This window comes from Neopelma chrysocephalum, unplaced genomic scaffold (assembly GCF_003984885.1).
Source record: "Neopelma chrysocephalum unplaced genomic scaffold, ASM398488v2 Primary Assembly neopelma1_60, whole genome shotgun sequence".
Lineage (NCBI taxonomy): Eukaryota > Metazoa > Chordata > Aves > Passeriformes > Pipridae > Neopelma > Neopelma chrysocephalum.
This window is the reverse complement of record NW_020897715.1, coordinates 296,782-304,152: the sequence shown is the minus strand read 5'-3', so window position 1 is coordinate 304,152 and position 7,371 is coordinate 296,782. Positions and strand designations below refer to the sequence as shown.

General features: G+C 42.4%; 1 protein-coding gene across 3 annotated transcripts in view; it reads left to right on the top strand.

Moving 5' to 3' along the window:
• Window positions 1-6,634: 6,634 nt before the first annotated feature.
• The window catches only part of NRIP1 (nuclear receptor interacting protein 1), a 79,244-nt gene continuing 78,507 nt past the window's right edge, over window positions 6,635-7,371 (top strand). For 2 of the 3 annotated variants that reach the window (XM_027680872.1, XM_027680871.1), the window contains exon 1: window positions 6,635-6,835. The gene's annotated coding sequence lies outside the window, so the exon portion shown is untranslated. Of the gene's footprint in view, window positions 6,836-7,048; window positions 7,096-7,371 lie in introns of those variants that run through there. The other variant, XM_027680874.1, reaches the window with a different exon arrangement.

Here is a 7,371-nt window from a genome sequence, read left to right as displayed (position 1 = left end):
GAAAGTTAGCAATAGTATTGTAGAACTGAATGTATCAGGAGTTTCAGTATCATTTACATTAAAGAAGGGATTTTAGGTGATGCTATAAGTTTAAATAGAGTTTGTCAGAAGAGCATAGATTTTGTACGTGATGACAGTATTCTGCTTAAACAAAGCAACAAAACAAAGCAAAAAGTAGGCACAGCAGGTTAGACAAAATTCAACTTGAAAACATTTTAAATATTTCTTTTGCCTGCTGCTTGATCATCTGATGTGGAAAGATGCAAGAAGCAGGGATCCCTGGGAGTATAAACTTCTCCTCCCTCTGTGAGAGGAGCTTCCAAGATTTAGCCTATTTTATAAAGGCAACAACATTAAGGTCCTGGCTTCCCAAATAATTTGTATGGTGGGCAATAATTATAATAATATTGGGGGACTTAAAATGTTGTTTCCAATCCAAATAAACATGAAACTAAACTTTCAAGTTATTAACAAAATGTAATTATTTTCTCTACTTTAAAATAGTTGTTTCAGCCATTGTAATGCAAAAAAATTGATGTTGCTCAAATGAAGAATGCAACCCAGATATCCTCTGTGCTGTCATCAAAACTCAGAATGAATTCTCTTCTCCACAGAAGATACTTTCACCTTTTTTTTAATCATATATCAGACAACAAAAAAGAGCAGCAATTATTTCAAAGTTAGAATTACATACATAAAAAAGGTATAGTATCTGCTGTTTGTAAATGGAAGTATCCTCATGCTCTCACTCCTTTCAAAGGAAGAGTAATATTGGCTAGGCAGTTCTCTAAAATATATGCAAAAAGTGGCAAGGGAAATTTCCCAGCTCCATGAGGGGATGTAATTTATGTGAACAGAACTGTTGCTTTCTGGTTTATAGTGAGTTGAGTCACTCCTATGCCTTGACAGTTTTATGTCAGATGTAAACTACTGGTACGATGATCAACAGCATCGAAGTTGGATTTGTTATATATCTAACATTTAGTGAGGCTAATGCCTTCTAATAAAACCTAGATATTTGTGTGCTAATAAAAATATGCAAAGATATATAGTTGGATCAGTTATAAAAGCACAGCTAATATGATTCTGATAAACTCATCATATAAAATACAATCAAGCAGAAACTTATCTGAACTTACATGGGACCAGTGATTTGAGTTCCTTGGGTTTTTTGACACACAATTTAAATGGATTTTCTCAGTAGGCATCTGTAGGTAAACAGAAACACTAATCATTTGTGACTAAATCTGTGATATTAGGTAGGCAAGCACCAATTTTTTGGAGAATATTTAATCCTCAAACCTGGGACTGAGTTTCCAAAACAGCCCCTGTTTGAGTACCTGCACAAAGAAGCCAGGTTTTCTTCAGAATTTCTTAGTTGTACATAAGCTAATATGTGGAAAGGGAAATAATATTTAATAAAAATACATGAGATGCACAGTTTAGCTTAACACAGCAGTTTCATGTACTTGAGTCAGAGCTCTTAGTACCATTTGTACTAAAGAATATTATTGCAATTTTAATATCTAATTAAAGTGTTCATACATTTAGAAGCATTTGCCCAGTACCTGTATTATTTTGAAGGGCAAACACAGGACAGTTTAGCTTCGTTTTTTAGGTGCTTCCTAATGGTCCTTTCTAGAACTTTATTCATTTCCTGTGTGGTCCTGGCTGCCAGATCGTGTATGTATAATTTGTACGTACTGTTCACTTTATTTGAGAACATAGTGTTTCAGCAACATGGTTTGTGTCATCGTGAGAACCACGACAAGGGGTTACCCAGATACCGTGTTAGCCAGACAGCAAAATGGGGCTGAGAAACAGAATTGTTACTGAGAGTAACTTCTGAGTGCAGAGTGCGAGAGAGGACAGGATTCTTCAGTCCTCATTCAATCTGTTACTGCTGACATGGGGAACATCTTTGTCAAAGGAAGGAGGGAAACATGAATTCTGAAATGAAAATGAATGTTCTGAACAGTTTCAGCTACCTGCATACAACCTTCTCAAACATTACCTTTGCATTGCCACCAACCCACAAGCCACAACAGTGCTTGTGTAGTGTAATACCTGTGCTACTGGTACTTTCTCGTGCCAGTTTATAAGTAGTGACCCCAGCATGGTTATTTTCTGGACATGCTTTCACACCAGCAATGTGACACATCAGAACAGTGTTCTCAAAAATATACTGTGAATGTTTGATTGTGCAAGTGGGATGAGATAGCAGAAAATTCACAAGTACGGGATGCGTTCTTCTGAATAAAAACACCAATATTTCATTCTGCTAGAATAATTAACGTAAAGTAGTCATATCAACTTAGCATACACCCCTTTGACTCTTCCATGAAAGGTGTTACAGGGGCTGAAAGTAGCATTTATTTCCTGCCACCAAATATAAGACATGAAGTGTTAGTTCCTGTCTGTGGTCAAAAAATGCACACCCCTATCCCAAAAACACATATGGCCAAATAAGCCTCACCCTATCTCATGCCTCAGAACAGATACGGTGTGCTAGAGGCATGGCCAAAACTCACCAGATGCTGCAAGCATATGATTCCTCCATGAGAGTTTATATGGTACAGCTGTCTTTAAATGTTTTTATAATTGAAAAGGCTCCAGCATCTGGTCCTTTGCTTATTACTCTTAGAACAAATAGTCACGATCTGAAGTCTACTTTTAAATAATGCAGAAAAAAAACCATCTTGAGCCACTAAGGGTACATTTCTCTCAGATGACCTGCTTCAAAATACTTGTAAAAATGTAAGTAAAATGTGTAATTAAAAAAAAGAAAAAGGAAGTGGAAACCAGCTCCAGTAGGAAATTATGTGAGTTATGTATGCATACAAATACCTTTGTAATTTTAAATGTAGGTAGATGAAGTAACAAGCAGTGTGTACTCTTGATACCTTTCAGCTATATAAAGAGTACATTACTCTTCCCTTTACATGTTGTTGTGTAATTCAGCTCCACCACCAACAGTTGCAGACTTGCTGCTGTTATGAACAAAAGAGGATATGTCCTATGGTACCCCCTGCAGAAACCCTCCCCTGGACCAGCTCTTCCTCTGATAACACTTGTAGGGTTACTACTGATTTCAGTTATTCCTAGATGGAACTCCTGAAGAATGGCAAACCTTTCTACCTTACTACTTCAGATTTATGGATGAACACTACCACATGATTATAATATATTTAGGCAAACCTCTTCTGAAGTCATTTCTTGAATAAATAAGAATTATAATGATCCCTTTTTTAACTTTCTTTTCTGTTTTGTTTGTTTGTTTAGTTGGTTGGTTATGTTTTTTTTTGTGTGTGTGTGCCTACCTAAGTTTTGGAATAGTAGGTGATTTAATCCTCTGTGAAGGCACCTTTGAAATAGTGGGTAATCTGACATATTACATGTATTGAACTAGGCTGAGTCAAGGATGGAATTTCATTATTTGTCTATGTAAGGCTGACAAACTATTTCAGAGGAAGATTTAGTCTGGAAATGCATTTCTGTAAAGCTAGCTAGCTTCTCAACCACATCCTAAGCCTTTCATATCATGATTGGATGCCATGAAGCAAGGCCATAATTATTTTGATAGAAAAAAGGTAGTTTAAGAGAAGTTGGTTTTTTGAGAGGCTGAGATAACCTCAAAGGAAAATCAAAATAAGAGCAATTGTAATTCTCCCAAGCTCTTCAAAGCACTTTATGTAATTTAAAAATAGGTTAGCATTAGCTTAAAAATGTTTGGGAATCATATAATAGCATTGTCCTTTTCTTTTTAAGACTGCTACTTGTTTTTTTACTGCATGGCACAGACCAGTGTGCTCTACTTCTGCAAGTTAAAGAAAAAGTTTGTTACTGAAACTATAGCTTTGTTCATAATTTTTAGATGCGTTATTGTAATCATCAAAGTGAACAAAAGAAAGTTGTGGCTGTATCCACTATTTATTTAACCCTTTTTTAAGTGGTCACACAGATTAATTATGTATTTCAAGAATGTCAGAATCACAATTATATTCTGATTTTGATAGAATTCGTATAGGTCAAAAACATACCTTTCTGTCTGGAGATTTTCAGTTAACAATTGTAAAGTAGGGGGTGTATCACTATACATTTTTATAAATATAAAAAGAAGTGGTTTGCTGATATACTGAAGTACACCACCAACAGCTCCTCACTAAATGCTTGCAATTCTGGGAATGAGTTCTAATGCAAACTCTATAAACCTGTTTTTCTCTTCCAAGACCAATACAAAGGTAGTTTTCGCCTTCCTGTTGTAATTGGCCTTCCATTTAAAGGCATTTTATAGTGATGAGTTCTCCTTGAAGAAAAAAATTGAAAGAAAGTCCGATTTTGTAATGTCTGTAACAAAGTGAAGGTATAGACACCACCCTAGATAGGTACATCCATAGATGCTTATCTTTTATGCATGGGGGGGTGACTGTGTGTATTTAATTTTGGTTGAAGAATTCAAAGGAAGGACCAACAAATACACATCAGTACTCTCCTACTTCTTGAGAGACGAATTCCACTGTATGCTGGAATTTTTCCTTTACTTGTATGGAGTGTTTATTTTGTATATTGTTTGAATTCTCATAGTTAAGTAAATATGGACAAGTGGCACAACTCAGTGTGATACAAATATTAATTGTTGGAAATAACCCACTAATTCCATACATTGCATTATTTAATACAATTTCAGTTGATTGTATCTTACTGAAACTTGCATCCTTAGGCAACTTAAGTAACACTAAGTTACCTAACAACAATCATTTTAACAAATGCTCTAGATGCACATTTTTTCTGTTGCTTGTCCAAGATTCCTCATTTTGTAGGTTTCTCATCTACGTAACATGTTCCCTAAGGTTAAGAATGAAAGAGGTCTCTACTACAGACATTCTTGATTGAAATAGCAGATAAATTGCTGCAGTAATGAGAAAATTTCTTTTTCCCTAGATAATTCAGCTGCTTAGCATTGAAAAAAAATTTGAGATGAAGATTCTTTGTGAAATAAAAAAATTAAAGATAATTTTTTTACGATCAGAATTTGCTAATGAGCCTACTATGGAAACGAAGAGCAAAACTTATTGTTTTAATGGAAGTATGATCAGACTATATTACGAGACTTATGGTCTCAAAAAAAGAGACTGTTGTATAAGCACTGTGACATGCAATGGCTTTAGAAAATGCTGCTGCACGTCTGGAAGAAAGTGGTTAAAAACACACGATGATGAAGTTAACCTAAATCTTTCATTGGCTTAAAAAAATAGGTCAAGTAATACATTACTAGCTCCGCTCTAAGCCTGTACACAATCCGTACATTCCAAAGTGAAAGATGTTTTGGTTAACATTCCTACATCCACTTTCATTCATGGTATCTCCAGGTTAAAATATTTAGCTTTTCACAAAAGTGAAAAGCTTTTGCTTTATTTAAAGTAGAAACTCCTATGTTCTTTAACAATACTACTCTCTTACTAAAAAGATGCTTGAATAGATCACTTATTTTACCTGAGTTTTAAAACTAAAATGTTGGCATGCGTTAATGCAGGAATTATCACGCAGTTCGTATGTGACTTGCAAACAGATTTGTTTCTCTTTTCTCAGTCTTTGACTGCTAGAAGTAAAGTATCATGAAGTGTTCTGTAGAGCGTTTGGCAGACAGCGTGCGACGCGTCGAGACGTTTGTTAAACACAGGCACACAGGAGGTGCAATGAAGGTCGCATGCACTTTGTAGCTTCCCTTATACAGCCAAGTTCAGCCTGTGTGTCTGGGTGTACTCCCTTCTTTGGTGGGAGCAAAGTCTGAAGAACGACTTGACGTTCAGCGCAATTTCTGACAGCAGAGATTTTGGGGATGCCACCTACCAAAATGGAGGGCTGGGTTAGGGTTGGAAGCTCTGCCCGGCTCTGTTTTTGTTTTTTTTTTCTCCCAAATTGTATTTATCTGCCACATGGGCAGACAGCTTTGATGGTTTTGCCCCCGATCCTGGAGCTGCTCCCGCGGGCTGCCGGGGGTCTCCCCCCGCCTTCCCTCCTTCCCAGCGGCACAGGGACCGCGGGCCGCCCTGGCGCCAGCCGGCAGGGATGCTCTCTGCTCCCGGGAAGCTGGGGCTGAGCGATAAGAAGACGTGCCGGGAGCTGGCAGGGCTGGGGCAGAGCCCGCCCGGGAGCAGTCGCAGGTGCCGGGGCCGCTGCCCTCCCTCCCCGTGCGCTGCCGGGAGCATCCCGGCTTTTTCTTCAAAATAATAATAATAATAATAACAATAATAATGATAATACTAAAAAGTTTCTAGCGCGTGTTTTTCGGAGGAAAGGCTGCAAACGTAAGCTCTAAACCGACCAGAAGCGGTAACGCTGGAAGCGCCCCCCACACTATTTCAGGGGAGCCGAAGGAAAAGAAAAAAAAAGAAAGGTGTTATTTTTAAGCCACCGTTGTTTTCATTAAATACGGGTCCTCCGGTCCTGTCGCTCCCAAGTTTGTTTCCCGGGGGCTCTGCGCCTTCGGTCAGGTTAATTAGCGAGGGCAGGAGGGGATGCGATTCGCGTACGTGCGGCGCGGCCGCCCTGCCCTACCCTGCCCGCCCCGGGCGGGGCGGGGGGCGCATCCCTGCATCCCGCCCTGCCTTCCCTCCCTCCCTCCCCGCGCCGGGGGTTAGAAAAGGGTTAAGAAACTTGGCTGGAGAGATGAATGGCGCGGCGCGGGGAGGGGCCGGGCTGCGCCGCGGCGGGCGAGGTGGAAGGCGGAGAGGGAGGATCGCGGCTGCGGGTTAGGCTTTGAAAGTCAGCCTCGCAGGCATTGCAGCAGAGCCCCGAGCCGCGGGGAGCAGCGCAGCGGAGCTCGGCTCGCCCTGTATGTGCGCGGGGATGCGCGGGGGGGACAGCGGGGAGGACGCGCGGACTCGGGGGTGGCGGGAGGCGGCGCGTCCTGCCCTGCGCTGCCCTGTCCTGCCCTCCAGCCGCGGGCAGCCGTCCGCCCGGCTGGGCTCTGCCGGCAGCCGCTCTCCGGAGCTCCGTGCCGGGACCGGCCGCGGCGGGCGCGGGGGGCTGCGGGCGGAGCGGCCCCGGGAGGCTCCGGGCGGGCGGCCCGGGAGGAGCCGCGGCGGCTGCGGGGTGAGTGCGGCGCTGTTCCGCCGGGGAAATGGCCGAGCGGGGTGGGCCGGGGCCGCGCTGCCGGGCGGCGGCACCGCCGAACAATGCCCGGGGGGAGCCCCGCCAGCGCCCCCGGGCGCGGGCGGAAAGTTTGCCCGGCCGGGGGTGGGTTTGGGGGGAGCCGCGGGGACGGGAAAAGTTACGAGCCGCCCCCCTCTTCCCCCCCCCACCGCGGGACCCGCGAGTGTTTTGCCGAGCGCTGGCTGCGCGCCCGGGCCCCCCCGCTCGCAGGGACAA